This window comes from Spinacia oleracea, chromosome 6, assembly GCF_020520425.1.
Source record: "Spinacia oleracea cultivar Varoflay chromosome 6, BTI_SOV_V1, whole genome shotgun sequence".
NCBI lineage: Eukaryota > Viridiplantae > Streptophyta > Magnoliopsida > Caryophyllales > Amaranthaceae > Spinacia > Spinacia oleracea.
Genome location: NC_079492.1, coordinates 68,257,832 through 68,276,778, shown reverse-complemented (window position 1 = coordinate 68,276,778; position 18,947 = coordinate 68,257,832). Strand labels below are relative to the sequence as shown.

Sequence of the window (18,947 nt, the reverse complement as noted above, 5' to 3'; positions counted from 1 at the left end):
CAGCAAAGCACATCCCCAATGGATTAACTCCGGGTATTCAAAAATTCAAGATTCAAAAAAACATTCAAGATTCAAAAATTTTCGATGCCAAGTTCCGTCCTGAACTGAAGGCGGAAAAATACAAGTACAAATCGGAGTCACCACCAACCGCACCGAGGTAGACTCTGTCCTTTTTTCTAATGCCTGTTTTATGCAGGTACTGGCGTACAAAGAGTGGTCTCGATTGCAGAACATATTGATCATTCTCCGTCCCTTTCGAAATACTTTGACTTGCGCTTTCCTAACCGAACGCTCAGTCAAAGTGGGGGCTTATGTAGACACCTAATTTGTGTCTCCCCTTTGGGATGATGATGATACCATTATCCTTGCTAGGTGATTGGAATAACTCCAGGAGGAAATCCCACTTGCTAAGAATACTTCCAAAATTCAAGATCCAAAATCCAACCCCCGAGACCGTTCCCCTTTCGGTTCTCGGTACAAAATACAACTTTCCAAATTCAATTTCAAAATCCAAGTACAATATCATCTAGTAGACCATCCCATTGGTTTTACTAGGCCTTTTCCACTGAAAATCATATAAGGCAAGTCAAATTCGGGCGCCGACCCACAAAACCGAGCATGCCGGGCCCCGTCCCGTAAAACCGGAATTCAAAACCCGAGAAAGGCTTATTTTTAGACGCTAAATGATGCCTTAACCTCCAAGAAAATACAAAACGCCAAACCTAGTACTATTCGTACAACAGGTACAACACTACAAGACGAAACAAGGACGGAGCCCGCGTCCTTGCTTTGGCGGCATTCAAGCCACGTCAGCAGCGCACTGCGCTGGTCCAGCGCACTGCGCTGGCTTGTGCTGGCGCCTGCACCCATTCCCCCTATAAATACCCCTCATTTTCAGCATAATGAGGAGGGGAACAACAATACAACGTCGTAATTTTGACATTACGCCTCAAAATACAACTCAAAATCTCCTCAAAAACACATACAAAATTCCTAAATTCAAAAGCAATTGGGAGCTCTTGCCTAAACCTAACTAGGTAAATCCAAATCCCATTCTAATCAACTATGTTTCTTTGATTCCTAAATGATTAGAAAGTTGGTGTTTTTTTAATCATTAAAAACACCACTTGCAACAATCATACATGTTTTCCAAAAATACAAACTTTTTCAAAATACAAAATGCAAACTTTCAAGATTCAAGGATGTCCAAGTTGTTTACAATCACCTCTTGGACTAGAATCACCTTCAAACATGGGGTAATCAAAGATGACACCTTTTAACACTTAAAGGTTTAGTCTTTTGAGATTCAAAACTCCATTTTTTTCAATATACAAGTTCAAGTTTTCAATTTTCAAGATCCCACCATGTTTAGGGTTGTTCATGGTTACTTCCCTAAACTAGGATCCTTTCAAGTTCAAATTTCAAATTATTTCAAGTTCAAAACTTCAATATTCAAGCTTTCAAGTTCAAATTTAACATGCAAAATCTAGGATATTTGGGTTGAGCAACCTCTCCCAAGTTGAGATTTTTGGCTTTGAATTCGTGTCGGGCGCACTTATTTTTAAGGAGCCGCTTGGCGTTCGAATCTCATGTGCCCAAGTACAAATTTCAATTATGCACCTTTCAATATTGCAATTTCAATACCGCACTTTCAATACCGCAATTTCAATACCGCAATTTCAATACCGCAATTTCAATTCCGCACTTTCAATTCCGTATCTTTACTTGCCTAGTCCATTTCTAGGAAATGTGGACCTACTCCCTAGTCCTTTTCTAGGGGGTCTTGTATTTACTAATTCCGCACTTTACTTAGTATTGTGATGTTACTTTATTTGCTTTATTGCTTTCATCACCGCACATGCTAAATACAACAAAGTACAAAGGTTACATCACGCTTAAATTTTTTGGACAAACCGACCTTAGGTTCCTTAAATCAATCTTTAAAGCAAAGTGACCACCATACAATTAGAGATTCTATTTGCTCTAAATTCAAACCCACATAGTCTAATCTAGGGTATATTTTCGTAAAAATGTTGTGTAAACGTACTTGAATATTTCTAAAGCTCGCGGAATAAGCATTTTTGTTCCCGTGCCCGGATCTCACACATCCGTTTCGAGGATTCAAAGCCTTATCCAAAATAGAGTCACTTCCAAACGAGACTTTAAACAATGTTTGGTGGCGACTCCTTCGAGGTACAAAAATTCTATGGTTTTCTAAAGAACCGCCCCTCTTGTAGAACGGGAAACAAGTTTTGCACAAAAAAACCCCCTACACTAAGCTTATTGGTTTATTAACAGTAATGTGCTAAATCTTGATGATACGTGGAATTCATTCTTGCTATTAACAAGTTTATTTTGTTGTTCATGTGATTTAATGACATTGGGTTTAACATATGCCCTCTTTGTGAAATTAGATGACCGCAGGCAATTGATGATTCTGGTTTAGTTAAATCGTAAATTATCTCAAGCTCGAGCTCACCTATATTGATGCCAGAAATGGCATTTCCCATTATTCGTTCGACTCGAGAGATCAAACCCAACTCTCAAGAGAAGCGGTCTTCCATCTAAGATGTCAAACCCAACAGAAGCCAAGCCGAAGATGCAGACCACTCACATGTGAGAGTGTTGATCCGTCCAAGAGGTCAGACCCAATAGAAACAGAGCCAAAGATGCAGACCACCGTACATTTGAGAGTGTTCATCCATCCAAGAGGTCTGACCCAGAAGAAGTCCGACCCGAGAGATCAGACCCAACTCTAAAGAGAACTGGTCTACCATCCAAGAGGTCAGACCCAAGAGAAGGCGAGCCGAAGCTGGAATAAGGTAAACTTAGGTTATGGCGTTATGCTTTCATCATTCTTTTACTTATTTATCAGCATCTTTAAAGTTATCATGCTTAAGGTTCGTGTTTATTAGGTGTTTCATGCCATGGTTTATCAGTATGTCTGATCTACGCTCACCACGATCTTATAGTTACCCTTTTTATTCCTCTTTTGTTTTTAAAATTCTGGAGATTAGAACAGAAACCCAGCTCAACAGAAATCAGTTATAGCGTCATCATTTGTCGGAAATCGATATATCTGGGAGATCCTAAAATGGTGATATATATTGTTCCTCCATTGATCAAGAATTTCGTTATATTTCGATTTTAAATTAATTTGAAAGTTCATAGCTTCCATTTCATTCGTTAGTTGTTATAGCACGACCCCCCCTAAACTAGGATAACCTCTATCATACCATTTCTCTCTCATAGCTCGCATTTACCTGCTACATTATCTCTCCTCTGGTATAACCGGCTAGCTGAAACACGACCAGAAGCAACCACGGTGATCGGTGGTGGTTACTGTGTTGCAGATGGTAAAAAAGGGTCAGTGCCTCAGTCACTTGCCTCTTCATTTTTTTGTTTTTCTTCCTTGCTCCCTGAACTTGGTCCTTTTGATTTCTCTATTTCAGCTGGAATTAGGTGATTATTTGTTTAAGCATTATCTGAGACATTTATACATTCCTTGATTTTATTATCACTAATTGATCTAATTTGACATGCCAATTCAGCACAATTTAATTTTAGTGGTTTTGCTCTTGATTTTTCTATTTTATATTAGATTTTAGTGTTTGATTTTTAGTTGTCTTGTGGTATGTTGGTTGTTTGATTATTTATTTAACGTTTTTAATTAATTTTTATATTTGACGGTTTGAATCAAGCAAACATGATAATGAAGATAATTCAAATCAAATCAAAAACCTAATTTCTATTATTGTGCTAATGATTCTGCTAAATATTGCAAAATCGTAATAGCTTTGAATTTGTGGACACTTTTCTAGAGTTTTGATATTCAGTACTAATTTATTCAGGTAATGATACTAGGAATACTGGATCACGGAGCTAGAGGCCAATTCCTTTAATATTTTTTTAATTAATTTTTTATGCTACATGCATCGAGTTTACTTAATATAAATCATTGTGGTACTCAGTCACAAAGAAATTTACAAAATAATTTGGTTTCTATTTCTTCCAGTAGTTTGGAAAGTTGGAGAGAGTCTAATATGGCAGATGGTAGTCCAGTGACTGCTATTTCAACAGATGCAGACACAAATGAAAGAAACAAGAGGGTAATCTCTCATCATCTTTATGTTATTTGTTAATGGCGGAATTGTTTAAAAGCTTTCTTGTAGGGAAAATTGGCCCTTTTCCCTTTAATTTTTCTAATATCTTTTGTTGAATTTGGGAAGTTCGAATGCACTGTAAGTGCAGATCAGACTCATTAGTGGATAGTTATATTTATTTGATATATGTAACTAATGCCTTACGGCATAATATTGCGGACGGTTATTGTGCAGTTTGATACCGTTCCATCAACTCATGCAGCTTCTGATTCGAGTGACAAATCGAAGGAGACTAAAGATCAGAAGGTTAAAAGTTGTTCACCATTCTCTTTTTATGCAATTTGACATTATGTAGCATCATTTTTGTAACATCTTTAGTGATTTATTATTGTAGACTTTACGAAGGTTTGCTCAAAACCGTGAGGCAACAAGGAAAAGCCGGGTGAGAGAAAAAGTAAGTTACATAATTTTGTTTCTTGCTTGTGCTTTGGTGGTTGTTAATTCTTTAATTTGTTTTCTCATTTATGTAATCAATGGAATTAGTTGGAGAAGGATTCCATGTGCGAAAAAAAGAAGTCATAACGCTAATATGAAAAAATCAGCTAAGTTTATGTTTTTTTTGTTTTTTGGTCTTTAACATGCTCTTGTATTATCTTTCTGTTTCTTTGTTGGAAGTAGGCGTATGTGCAACTGTTAGGTTATGATACATATGACATTACATAGATCATGCGGAAACAACCATTAACCCAGGACAACATATTATTTACACATAATCATATAGCATAGTTTAGATGCATACTCTTTGTTGCGTGCCCTCCCTAGCTGCGCCCGAACCGAACAAGAACAAGTCTTTAGGACTCCAAGTGTCGTCCCTCCGTAGATAGTCCACAGCACGTCCGGATCCGCCTTAAGATTGACCAACTAGAATCGCCCTTAAGGTACTAGAAAATTTCGGCACTTTATGAGCAAGATGTGTGTTTTAATTTTCTCTCAAAAAACTCACTTTTGAATACTTTGAAAAACTTGTTATAAATTGTGAGCCCTAGCCTCATATTTATAGGGGTATGGAAAGGGAATCGAAATCCTATTCAGATACAAATTAATTAAACCTAGAATCCTACAAGAACTCTAATTTAATTAATTTATCAAATAGAATTAGGAATTTAATCATTAACCGAACTCTGCATGTTTTAGGAAACGTGCACGAACACAAACACTTGCACACACACGCACGGCAGCCACGATGGGCCCCCATGCGTGCGCGCGAGCAGCAGCCCACGCAGCGCCCGCGCGCGCTGCGCGCTGCGCGTGATGTGCGCGCTGCGCAGCCTGCTGGGCCTGGCCTTGCGCTGGGCCTGGCGTGGCTGTTTGTGCGGCGCGCTTGGCTTGCTGGGCGATGGCCTGGCTTCGTGCTGGGCCTCGTCCGGCAGGCCTCGTCCGATGCTTATTCGTACGATGCGCTTCCGATTAAATTTTCCGATTCCGGAATTCATTTCCGATACGAACAACATTTAATATTTCCGATTCCGGAATTAATTTCCGTTTCGAACAAATATTTAATATTTCCGTTTCCGGAATTATTTTCCGATTCCGGTAATATTTCCGATTCTGACAATATTTCCGTTTCCGGCAATATTTCCGATTCTGGCAATATTTCCATTTCCGATAATATTTTCCGATACGTACCATGTTTCCGTTTCCGGCAACATCTACGACTTGGATAATATTTATATTTCCGATACGATCCATATTTCCGTTTCCGGCAATATCATCGTTTCCGGAGTATTCATTTCTTGCCTGTGACGATCTTAGCTCCCACTGAAACCAAGATCCGTCGGTTCCGAATATTCATAGATGGAGTATTTAATGCCATCAAATACTTGATACGTTTACGTACTATTTGTGTGACCCTACGGGTTCAGTCAAGAGTAAGCTGTGGATTAATATCATTAATTCCACTTGAACTGAAGCGGCCTCTAGCTAGGCATTCAGCTCACTTGATCTCACTGATTTATTAACTTGTTAATTAATACTGAACCGCATTTATTAGACTTAACATAGAATGCATACTTGGACCAAGGGCATTATTTCCTTCAGTCTCCCACTTGTCCTTAGGGACAAGTGTGCATTTCCTAATTCCTTTGTCGCTCGATGCTTGCTCTTGAACATAAGGTAAGAGTTGTCATCCTTATTATGTCCAGAGGTGTTCCTCGGTTTCAGAGTTCAACTGATCAAATAAACAGATAATCATAGCCTATGATTCATCCGAGCACGGCCATGCATTTCACAGTTTCTAGCTCTCCGAGTGGCCTTGTACAACTTTTAAGCATCTCATCCCGATTTATGGGAGGACAATCCCAATCTTGCGATCTTGAGATTAGACTTCGTTTGATAGGTGATTACCTGAGCGTTGCCTTTATAGCCTCCTTTTACGGTGCGACGGTTGGTCAACGTCAAAGCAACCAGTTCTCAAACAAGTAATCTCAAATCACTCAGGTATTGAGGATTTAGTGTCTAATAATTTAATGAAATTTACTTATGACAGACTTTTATCTCTTACAGTAAAGTTTCATAGGTCTTGTCCGATACTAGTCTTCCCAAAGTAAGTATCTATGCAAATGATTATGACATTGCCATGTCCACATAGTTCAAGAAACAGAACTACTAGTCATCTTGCATTCTAATCGTCTAACGTTTTCTATGCGTCCAATTTTATAGAAAACTCCGATTAGGGACCATTTTCAACCTTTGACATTCAAGTTCACTTGATAGACATTTCTTAGTCACAGGACTGGTCCTGACAGTCTATCTTGAATATATCGTCAATTTTGAAGGGACTCATCATTTAATAAACCACAAATTAAATGGAAAAATGAATTCATTTCATTTATTGTGAATGATTAACCAATAATGTTTTACAAAGATTTAAACTCTAAAACTTTAAAACATTAAACAGAGACATCAAAGCCATTCTCCAATATGCTTGATTCCCATAGCTGCAGTGTGCGAGTTGTGCTTCGCCTGCGGCAGAGGTTTAGTTAATGGATCTGATATGTTGTCATCAGTTCCAATTTTGCTTATCTCGACTTCTTTTCTTTCAACGAACTCTCGTAGAAGGTGAAATCTACGAAGTACATGCTTGACTCTCTGGTGGTGTCTAGGCTCTTTTTCCTGTGCAATAGCTCCGTTATTATCACAATACAGGGCTATTGGTCCTTTAATGGAGGGGACTACACCAAGTTCTCCTATGAACTTCCTTAGCCATATAGCTTCCTTTGCTGCTTCATGTGCAGCAATGTACTCCGCTTCAGTTGTAGAATCCGCAATGGTGCTTTGCTTAGCACTTTTCCAGCTTACTGCTCCTCCGTTGAGGCAGAAGACAAACCCAGACTGTGATCTAAAATCATCTTTGTCGGTTTGGAAACTTGCGTCCGTATAGCCTTTAACAATTAATTCATCATCTCCACCATAGACCAGGAAGTCATCTTTGTGCCTTTTCAGGTACTTCAGAATATTCTTGGCAGCAGTCCAATGCGCCTCTCCTGGGTCTGACTGGTATCTGCTCGTAGCACTGAGTGCGTACGCAACATCCGGGCGTGTACATATCATAGCATACATTATTGAACCAATCAATGATGCATATGGAATCCCATTCATTCGTCTACGCTCATCAAGTGTTTTTGGGCACTGAGTCTTGCTTAGAGTCATTCCATGAGACATGGGTAGGTAGCCTCGCTTGGAGTCCGCCATCTTGAACCTATCAAGCACCTTATTGATATAAGTGCTTTGACTAAGTCCAATCATCTTTTTAGATCTATCTCTGTAAATCTTGATGCCCTATATGTACTGTGCTTCTCCTAGATCCTTCATCGAAAAACATTTCCCAAGCCAAATCTTGACAGAGTTCAACATAGGAATGTCATTTCCGATAAGCAATATGTCGTCGACATATAATACTAGGAAAGCAATTTTGCTCCCACTGACCTTCTTGTATACACAAGATTCGTCCGCGTTCTTGATGAAACCAAAGTCACTGACTGCTTCATCAAAACGTATATTCCAGCTCCTGGATGCCTGCTTCAATCCGTAGATTGACTTCTTTAGCTTGCATACCTTTTTAGCATTCTTTGGATCCTCAAAACCTTCAGGCTGTGTCATAAACACAGTTTCTGTTAAAACGCCGTTTAAGAAAGCAGTTTTGACATCCATCTGCCATATTTCGTAATCGTAATATGCAGCGATTGCTAACATTATTCGAATAGACTTTAGCATTGCAACTGGTGAAAAGGTTTCATCGTAATCCACACCGTGGACTTGCCTGTAACCTTTTGCGACCAATCTAGCTTTGAAAACTTCAAGTTTCCCATCCTTGTCCTTTTTCAGTTTGAAAACCCATTTGCTTCCAATGGCTTGGTAGCCATCTGGCAAATCGACCAAATCCCATACTTGGTTTTCAGACATGGAGTCTAATTCAGATTGCATGGCTTCTTGCCACTGCTTGGAGCTAGGGCTCGTCATAGCTTGCTTGTAAGTCGCAGGTTCATCACTTTCAAGTAATAGAACGTCATAGCTCTCGTTCGTCAAAATACCTAAGTACCTTTCTGGTTGAGATCTATATCTTTGCGATCTACGCGGGGTAACATTACTAGATTGACCATGATTCTCACCAGATTCTTCTAAAGATCTCTGAGTTTCATCCTGAATGTCATCTTGAGCATTCTCTAGAGTTTGTTGTTCGACTCGAATTTCTTCGAGGTCTACTTTTCTCCCACTTGTCATTTTGGAAATGTGATCCTTCTCCAAAAAGACACCATCTCGAGCAACAAACACTTTGTTCTCAGATGTATTGTAGAAGTAATACCCCTTTGTTTCCTTTGGATAGCCCACAAGGATACATTTGTCAGATTTTGGATGAAGTTTGTCTGAAATTAATCGTTTGACGTATACTTCACATCCCCAAATCTTAAGAAAAGACACATTTGGAGGCTTTCCAAACCATAATTCGTATGGAGTCTTTTCGACAGCTTTAGACGGAGCTCTATTTATAGTGAGTGCAGCTGTATTTAGTGCATGTCCCCAAAATTCTAATGGAAGTTCGGCCTGACCCATCATTGACCTGACCATGTCTAGCAAGGTTCTGTTCCTCCGTTCTGACACACCGTTCCATTGTGGTGTTCCAGGAGGAGTCAATTCTGATAGAATTCCACATTCTTTCAGATGGTCATCAAATTCATAGCTCAGATATTCACCGCCTCTATCAGACCGCAGTGCCTTAATCTTCTTGCCTAATTGATTCTCTACTTCACTCTGAAATTCCTTGAATTTGTCAAAGGATTCAGACTTATGCTTCATTAGGTAGACATAACCATACCTACTTAAGTCATCAGTGAAAGTGATAAAGTAGCTGAAACCACCTCTAGCATTTGTACTCATTGGTCCACATACATCTGTATGGATTAAACCCAATAGTTCATTTGCTCTTTCTCCAACTTTAGAGAAAGGTTGCTTTGTCATTTTGCCAAGTAAACATGATTCGCATTTACCATAATCCTCTAAGTCAAATGGTTCTAGAATTCCTTCCCTTTGAAGTCTTTCTAAGCGTTTCAAGTTTATATGGCCTAATCGACAATGCCACAGATAGGTGAGATCTGAATCATCCTTTTTGGCCTTTTTGGTATTTATGTTATATACTTGTTTGTCGTGATCTAATAAATAAAGTCCATTGACTAATCTAGCAGATCCATAAAACATCTCTTTAAAATAAAACGAACAACTATTGTCTTTTATTAAAAAGGAAAATCCCTTAGCATCTAAGCAAGAAACTGAAATGATGTTTTTAGTAAGACTTGGAACATGGAAACATTCTTCCAGTTCCAAAACTAGCCCGGAGGGCAACGACAAATAGTAAGTTCCTACGGCTAATGCAGCAATCCGTGCTCCATTTCCCACTCGTAGGTCGACTTCACCCTTGCTTAACTTTCTACTTCTTCTTAGTCCCTGTGGATTGGAACATAAGTGTGAGCCACAACCTGTATCTAATACCCAAGAAGTTGAATTAGCAAGTATACAGTCTATAACGAAAATACCTGAAGATGGAACGACTGTTCCGTTCTTCTGATCTTCCTTTAGCTTTGGACATTCTCTTTTGTAATGGCCTATTCCATCACAATAAAGACAGCTTGATGTGGACTTGTCCTGCTTCGATTTAGCATTGCCCTTGGACTTTCCACCTTTCTTGAATGGTCTCTTTCTAGCCTTGAGTAAATTTTTGGCTTCACAGTCCAGTACTATTTCAGCTTTTCTGACAAGGTGAATAAATTCTGCAACTGTTTCTTCTCTTGGTTCACTTAGGTATAGTTGCTTGAAGCGACCAAACCCACTGTGTAGTGAATTGAGCAAGACAGAGACTGCCATCCTTTCGCTTATTGGTGTTCCTAGTAGACTTAGGCGATCAAAATATGAACACATAAGATCCACATGGAACCTCAGTGGGACGCCTACCCTCTGTTTAGTGCGAAGGAGCTGAACATGTGTTTCTTGGACCTCCATCCTATAACACCTGTTGGGAGAACTAACCTTTAGACCAGACATTGATTCAATCAACTCATGGACGTTCAGGTCCCTGTCCTCCGTACTTCCACGACAGATATCCCTCAGATTCTTGATGAGCGTAAAAGGTTCATAGGCTACAAACCTTTTAGCCCAATCATCAGGGATATTGTTCAGCATGAGACTCATAACCTTTTTGAGATCCGCATCCCAGGCGTAAAATCTCTCAGGGGTCATGTCTCTGGCATAGTAGCTTGGCATGGGATGTGACAGTACATACTCAAGTCCATTGAGTTTGACTATTTCAACTAGCTTAGCTTCCCATTCAAGAAAATTTGTCAGGTTCAGCTTGACCATAAGCTCAGAACCCATGATGATGTTTTGATTGTTGTTTGCCATATTTATACTACAATTGAAAAGAATAAACAAATAAATAACCATTCACAGTTTCTCTTAATAAACTTAAATTCTAGCATACATGCATAATTCAATGTTTATTAAGCATTTTATTCAAATTATGTGTTCCGGCAGGTGTGAATAAAATGATTCCAAGATCCTAAAATCATTGAAGAACTAAGCACAGTTTGTCGACTTAATCCTAGAACATCTTAGGTAAGCAAAAGCCTTTTGCTAATAGTCTAGAAACTATTCTTGGTTGATAGGTACGTCTAAGAACTTATTAGGTAAACCTATCGAATTTGCCACGACATAAAAGGACTCCTTACTTATATCGTTGAGTTTCACCAAAACTAACATGTACTCACAATTATTTGTGTACCTTGCCCCTTTAGGACCAATAAGTAACACCTCGCTGAGAGAAAACTATTACTAGATTGATGTAAAGGATATCCAAGAAAGTGTATATTTTGGCATGGCACCTTTTAACTCAATTTTTAAGTTTGGAACTTAAGGCTCTTACTATGTTGGTTAGATTTTAAGTGAACTAAAATCCTTAATCATGCAACATAATCAAGCTTTTGATCTCATGCATTTTAAGACATATTTAAAACAATAAATAACTTAAAGCATGCATAAGATAAATGTGATCTAGTATGGCCCGACTTCATCTTGAAGCTTTGACTTCAAAGTCCGTCTTGAAAATCTCCGTGGGAGGCACCATTTTCTTCAAATAGGATAAGCTATAACTAATTACAACTATTTGATGGTACGCAGACCATATTTGAATTTGAAAAATAACTTTGGTACTTTAGACCAATTACATTCAAATTAATGGTACGCAGACCATATTTTCTATCCTATTTGGGCCATACTAGTCACTTCATAACCTGCAAAACAGTACATATACAATATATACCATTCACCCATTCATTATCATGAATGGCCCACATAGCTGGTTAGTAAAACACATTATGCATCACGTAAACATTTGCAGCAATTAATCAAGGGCACCAATAATCTACCAATTATTCAGTCCTTATTAATTCTAATCAAGTTGTTTTAACCTTAAGGATTTGTAGACCTAATCAAGAGTTTATGACTAAAAAGCGCTCCCACTTAAACCAATAAATTTATATGCTTTACTAATTTTAAACATAAAAATGTATTTCTAGTCCAACCGGAAACATACAAATTTAATTAAAATTTAAAGCTCATATCAATTTATAATTGAATCCAAAAGTTTAATTTAATTTCAGTCGTATTTAAATTAATTCATGATTTTAATTTTAGTAAAATAATTAGAATAAATAAAATTTATTATAATTACAATATTCAAAATTAAAATCCAAGAAAATAATTTAAATTATTAATTTTAAAATTAATTAAAATTACGTGAACTGGGATTTTCAAATTAAACATTCAAAACGATCTTTAATCGTAACGCAAACACCCTACGCGTTGCACGCCCATGGGCCGCACGCACACAGCCATTGCTGGCCATGTGCGCGCAGCCCATGCGCTCGTCGCATAGCTGCTGCATCCCCATCGCAAGCCTCCGCACGCATTGGTGCTCGCTGCGCGCGCCAGCGCTCATCGCACGCGAGCTATCGCTCGCAGTGCGGGCGCGACATCGCTCGCTGGGCGCGCGACATCGCTCGCTGGGTGCGCGAGCCATCGCTCGCTGGGCGCGCGACATCGCTCGTTGTGCGCGCGAGCAATGCTGGGCGCAGCGCTCGTGGCACGCGAGCTTGCGCTCGCTGCGCGCGAGGCTGCGCGCTCTTGTGCGAGGCAGCGCGCGTTGTGGCGCAGCTCGCTTGCTGCCCACACGCGACTGCCTTGGCTCGCCCTTCGCCCATGCCCATTCGTCCATTGCTCGTGGCACACGACACAAGGCAGGGCTGCTGCCTTGTGCTCGTGCACTACGCCCTTGCTCATTGCATTCGTGCCGCACGGGCGACGAGCTCCCTTGCTCGTCGTCGCATGCCCGCATTATACAACACCCCTTAAGGGTAACACGAAGCGTCCATTGCTTCGTGCGTGCAAGTTTTATGAACGAATCGCATAAAATTTAAAATTTATATTTAAAATTAATGACAAATTAATAAATAATATTAATTTCATAATTTTAGGGCGAAAAATCGAATATTTATTATCCAATTGATTTCCGATTATTATGGATTCAAGTCTAGGTCATAAAAATTTAAAATTTATCATAAATTTACAATTTTTATGGTGGTTTTTAATCATAGGTTTCTAATTAAATTATAATTAATTATGAAAATCAAATTAATTCTAAATTATTCTAATTTTCAACAAATTAATCATAATTACAAATTAGATTGCATAATTAACAAGACTAGGCATTCAAACTTGTTAAAAATATGCAGTAGGTCAATCAAAAATTCAAGATTTATCAACAAGAATCGCAAATATTTAATTTAACATCTTAAATTTACGAAATTTTGCATTCGAAAAACTAAAACCTTCGAAAAGTCATAGTTAGGCTTCGAATTTGAGAATTCTGGGTTCGGCAGAAAAACACTATTTTTGTCAAAATTTTAGAATGCCTTTTACATGCGGAATTGACACAAAAATCACTCAATTCGGATGAGTAACTAAGAAACTGCCGAAAAACTGCGTACGTATAATTAAATAAACGCAATTTGCAATTAATTAACAATTACGAAAATTAATCACCCCTTTTAATTCTTGCAAATTTGTAATATTTAACCATGTTCATGCAATTTAGATTATGAAAATAATAAGAGGCTCTGATACCACTGTTAGGTTATGATACATATGACATTACATAGATCATGCGGAAACAACCATTAACCCAGGACAACATATTATTTACACATAATCATATAGCATAGTTTAGATGCATACTCTTTGTTGCGTGCCCTCCCTAGCTGCGCCCGAACCGAACAAGAACAAGTCTTTAGGACTCCAAGTGTCGTCCCTCCGTAGATAGTCCACAGCACGTCCGGATCCGCCTTAAGATTGACCAACTAGAATCGCCTTAAGGTACTAGAAAATTTCGGCACTTTATGAGCAAGATGTGTGTTTTAATTTTCTCTCAAAAAACTCACTTTTGAATACTTTGAAAAACTTGTTATAAATTGTGAGCCCTAGCCTCATATTTATAGGGGTATGGAAAGGGAATCGAAATCCTATTCAGATACAAATTAATTAAACCTAGAATCCTACAAGAACTCTAATTTAATTAATTTATCAAATCGAATTAGGAATTTAATCATTAACCGAACTCTGCATGTTTTAGGAAACGTGCACGAACACAAACACTTGCACACACACGCACGGCAGCCACGATGGGCCCCCATGCGTGCGCGCGAGCAGCAGCCCACGCAGCGCCCGCGCGCGCTGCGCGCTGCGCGTGCTGTGCGCGCTGTGCGCGCTGCGCAGCCTGCAGGGCCTGGCCTTGCGCTGGGCCTGGCGTGGCTGTTTGTGCGGCGCGCTTGGCTTGCTGGGCGATGGCCTGGCTTCGTGCTGGGCCTCGTCCGGCAGGCCTCGTCCGATGCTTATTCGTACGATGCGCTTCCGATTAAATTTTCCGATTCCGGAATTCATTTCCGATACGAACAACATTTAATATTTCCGATTCCGGAATTAATTTCCGTTTCGAACAAATATTTAATATTTCCGTTTCCGGAATTATTTTCCGATTCCGGTAATATTTCCGATTCTGACAATATTTCCGTTTCCGGCAATATTTCCGATTCTGGCAATATTTCCATTTCCGATAATATTTTCCGATACGTACCATGTTTCCGTTTCCGGCAACATCTACGACTTGGATAATATTTATATTTCCGATACGATCCATATTTCCGTTTCCGGCAATATCATCGTTTCCGGAGTATTCATTTCTTGCCTGTGACGATCTTAGCTCCCACTGAAACCAAGATCCGTCGGTTCCGAATATTCATAAATGGAGTATTTAATGCCATCAAATACTTGATCCGTTTACGTACTATTTGTGTGACCCTACGGGTTCAGTCAAGAGTAAGCTGTGGATTAATATCATTAATTCCACTTGAACTGAAGCGGCCTCTAACTAGGCATTCAGCTCACTTGATCTCACTGATTTATTAACTTGTTAATTAATACTGAACCGCATTTATTAGACTTAACATAGAATGCATACTTGGACCAAGGGCATTATTTCCTTCAGCAACAACAGTTAGAGAGTAGCAGACTCAAGCCAACTCAACTCGAGCAGGAGCTCCAACGGGCATGACAACAGGTTAGATCTTGTTGTCTACTCCCCCCCCCCCCCCCCCCCCCCGTCTCTCTCACAGAAGTTGTGATCTTAACACCGGTTGATTATTGCATTGTTGTGGTTACCTTTCCAACTTTAGGGGATTTGTATTTCAAGTTCAGGGGGTCAAACTCATTCAACTGGTGGAATCTAAATAGTAAAAGAGATTATATGATCTTAGAGGTGATGCTGAACTTCACGGTCATTGTTGATAGCGTCGTGGCACATTATGAGGATATTTTCAGGCTCAAGGGCAATTCTTCCAAGACTGATGTTTTACATCTTTTATCGGGTATGTGGAAAACACCGGCTGAAAGGTGTTTAGAGTCTAGCGGGCTTCCATTCTTCTGAACTTCTTACGGCCATGGTGAGTCATCTCTGGTAATTGTATCTATATCATTTGTAGCTAAAGAAGGACATTCAGAGAATAATATATCAACCTCCGACTTCACTTTTTGAGACCCTTTTCTTATTTTCTATATGTCCGTTAATTTTTCTAAATATGATCTTAGAGGCCGGACAAACTGTTACGGTGTAATTTGGTGTATGATATGGTTATATAGTTCATAAGTGCTGATAGGTTAATTTTATGATTTAAAAAATACTTGGTGCTAATTGTTTGGCGGACCCAAATTGTAATTGATTTTGGAACTTCTTGAGCTACTATTTGGTCCTATTGGTTCTGTAATTGGGTGTTAATGATTTCTCTTAATTTCAAGTTCATTATTTTGAGAAATGTGTGGAGTGTGAACTCTATTGCACTTTCTGTTAAAGAAGCCGTGAATTACGATTTTATGATGTTACATTTTAAATTGAAGTCTTACTCTGCAGCTTGCTTGTGAACTAACTGGAGCCTCTGACAAAACAACAAGTGATTAATATTCAGAACTTGTAACAGGCTTCACAACAAGTTGAAGATGCATTGTCTCAGTGATTGGCAGAAGCTTTGTCGAGTGGTTCTCTTGGTTCATCGGGTTCATCTGAAAATGTTGCAAATTATATGGGCCAAATGGCTATGGCTATGGTAAAGCTCGGTACTCTTGAAGGGTTTATTCGCCAGGTAAATTTCTATTCAAGTTGGAATTTTAAGTTTTGCTTATAGTCTTACGGAGTAGTTATTTACTGCAAATGGAATAGTCAAAATCAACCTTCCCACCGTATGTGGTATGTGGTGATGTACATGCTGAATGAAGGATGGAGGGCGTTGGGAGAGCTAGATTATTTTATAGGGGGCGCCGATAAAATGTAGATCTTTGAAGAATATAATTGTCGTTTAAATACGTTATATGGAGTATAAGAGACGGAGAAATGAATATTATAAATAATTATAAAAAACTAGTTTTTAATTATCTCATAATAAATATGGTTTGAAGTTTTTTTACTATAAAAAATCATGTAGAAACTAGAAAGGCAGAAAACTAAACAAAGTAAATTATTAGAAAGGAAATATTAACCGTTGTGAGAAAAGCAGAAAATCTACTTGTTTAATAGGAAAATAACTTAAATACGCGAAATGATATTATCTTGCTAATCTGCGTCTTAGCCTACTCCGTCCTCAAATATGCCTTGCGATTATTCCTTTCTTTAGCTAAATCATAGACCTTGCACACGGTTTGAAAGAGGTGGCTCAAACACGGAGCTATACGTTGGTTGACCATATGTTTTTTTATTTTTGACCTTGAAAATGCCATGGGGAGGAGGGAGTAATGAAATTCGATACTCACTTTCTTATGATAATGCGCCAAAATTCTTACTCAAGTTTCTGTCTAGCAGCAATGATGTTGGTATCTCTATCAACTTCAGTCTTTGAAAATCTTAGTGATTACAGGGATTTACAACTTACTGGTTAGTTCCTAGAAAATTTTGTTAATCTTAGAAAGTTTTGTTAATCTGAATTACATGTGAAGATTGATCGAGTAACGCTATAGTAAGTTAATAACCATGAGTTATATACTTGTCTAATTATGAGACATTCAACCTAAAATATCTAAAAAGGACTACCATGTGTAACTGTCGAATATATCTGCTCAATACACATCATTTACTATACATACTAAAAGCAGAATACATACTCATTGCTTTATTGCTGTACTTGTTCAACCTTTGCCTTCAAACGTGTTCTGTAAACTCAATTAGCTCACATCATTCTTCCTTACAGGGTTACTAGAAATTGCATTTAATTGGCAAGCTTATCTGACATAGAAATTGCATTGATAGGAGATTGACTATATTTTTACGGCTTCATTGAATAGTTGCTACTGCCTCGCTGGAAATTTTAGTTCATGTTAAGAAGTTGCTGGATGTGAGGTTATCTGAGTCATGGAGTCATCATCGACTCCCTAACATCACTGTAACAAAAAGTGCAAAGAAAGCCGGTTGTTTTAGATTAGATAGCTTTCTGCAACTCCTTAATGCTGGTAATCAGGAATTATGCAAGCAAATAAGAGTAAAGTGGAAAACGTTGCAACAGATTCTTGAGGTGAAACAATCCAAAGGGCATGCTCTTGAAGACTAGCAGATTCCAAAGCTACAAACAAGACCCTCTTTAGAAAGTTCACCTGCAGAGCTGGGTGTTCCAGTTCAGATTACAATTGCAAAGAAATCTCTCTGATTCGTTCTTTATAAAAATGTTCTTTACTGATGCTAAGAATGAGGTTCCTTATGCTGGACCTAATTCTTTTAATGGAAGACCAATGATTGTTTCTTCATCATCAATGATTCTTTTATCTTGTACTCCCGGTTCTCCAAATACGAGTTTCTTCATCAATGACAGGCCTGAGTGTTTTTTGTATGCGTAGTTATCCCGAACTTCAAGTTTGGTTATGGACAATATGTTTAAATTTGCCATAAATTTATTAGACCGATCTTTTACGTTAGCATATTTGAATGATAGATTTTTATACCTTGGGGGACCGTGCGCTGCACGGGCCAACAACTAGTATAACAAAATATGTACAAAGTAAGATAAATGTGAAAAAAGATAGGTGGGTCTAAGAAAAAAAAATGAATAAATTAAGAAAAAGTGAGTGGAAAATCTCTATTACATAAAGGAACAACTGAGGTTATTTTAGTAACATCACTTTTAGTATCCCTTCGTAAAAGACTAATATACCCTTGATAATTACAAAACCAAGATTCGGAAAAAGGAATAAAATAATAACGTTGAGGAATAACGGGCAAACATATAATGTGTTAAATTATTTAAGTGAAACACTTGTTACTGTTGTAGGCAAAGTACTTGGACACTCTGTTTTATTCCAAAGATCATTCATGGGTTAAGGAGGATTTGAGTGGTTGGGTTTTTGATGTTGTTAATGTTACACCAAGTGACGAGTAAGTGAACCTAATAACCCTTTGGGGTTTTATAATGTTAACATCCGTGGTTGCAGTATTCCAAGTTCGGTCGTAATGCTTACAATGACAAAAGAAAATAGTCCACCACAACAAAATATCGCTTTGTTGTGTTGTCTCTTAGATCCAAAACCTTGCTTACCGGATTTAGGAGGTTTGACTATATTTTTGTTCAACAGGGTGCAATAGAGGAGGCAAGAATAACGTTGACATCTTGTGTGATATGAATGTGCTCATATGTGGCATTGGGGACAGGGGCGAAG

The 18,947-nt window shown here is 38.5% G+C and overlaps 1 pseudogene; it reads left to right on the top strand.

Annotated features, from left to right (window-relative positions):
* Positions 1-18,670, top strand: part of LOC130463238 (transcription factor TGA5-like) — a 44,067-nt pseudogene extending 25,397 nt beyond the window's left edge.
* The last annotated feature ends 277 nt before the right edge of the window (positions 18,671-18,947 follow it).